Here is a 557-nt window from a genome sequence, read left to right on the forward strand (position 1 = left end):
GACAAGAAAACCCAACAATGCCTTTCCTACTGGTTTCATATTTCAAGAGTTAGATTAGAAATATCCCAAAATAGATTTTTTTAAAAAAAAGCTGAGTCATTAGGGTCCTTCAGGAGGAAGGAAGCCTCTCTAGGATAAATCTTAGCTTCTGTGGAAGGAGGGGCATGTCCCTCAGATGGGGGTGAGGCTGGGGGTCTTGTCGCTTTATTTATACACAACCCATAGACTTTACTAATTTGGTTCTGCCGGTTGGCTTACCACCAGGACACTCGGCTAGGAAGGCTCGAATAGACTCTCCAGGTTAGTTATTTTGGGACATCCTCTCCCTGTTGCTTAGGATGAAGTGGTCCTAATATAAATACCCAGACCTTCCTACCGGCAGGTTTTCGAAAAGGATGCCCAGCCATGCTTCCTCCTCGTCCACACTCTCCCGCTCACCAATAACTGTGAAGTGCAGAAAGCTGGCCAGGGCCTGTCGAAAGCGCGGCGCCTCGGAGGCCGGCAGGCTTTCCTCCCTCCCTGTGGGGGAGCGATCGCGGCATCCCTCCCCGCGGAAA

At 50.3% G+C, this 557-nt stretch overlaps 1 protein-coding gene across 4 annotated transcripts in view; it reads left to right on the forward strand.

The window, feature by feature from the left end:
- Positions 1-226: 226 nt before the first annotated feature.
- The window catches only part of ZNF365 (zinc finger protein 365), a 23536-nt gene continuing 23205 nt past the window's right edge, over positions 227-557 (forward strand). For all 4 annotated transcript variants that reach the window (XM_005865128.2, XM_005865127.2, XM_014538747.1 and 1 more), the window contains exon 1: positions 227-300. The gene's annotated coding sequence lies outside the window, so the exon portion shown is untranslated. The remainder of the gene's footprint in view (positions 301-557) is intronic.

The sequence above is a fragment of the Myotis brandtii genome, unplaced genomic scaffold (genome assembly GCF_000412655.1).
Source record: "Myotis brandtii unplaced genomic scaffold, ASM41265v1 scaffold196, whole genome shotgun sequence".
In the NCBI taxonomy this organism is placed as follows: domain Eukaryota; kingdom Metazoa; phylum Chordata; class Mammalia; order Chiroptera; family Vespertilionidae; genus Myotis; species Myotis brandtii.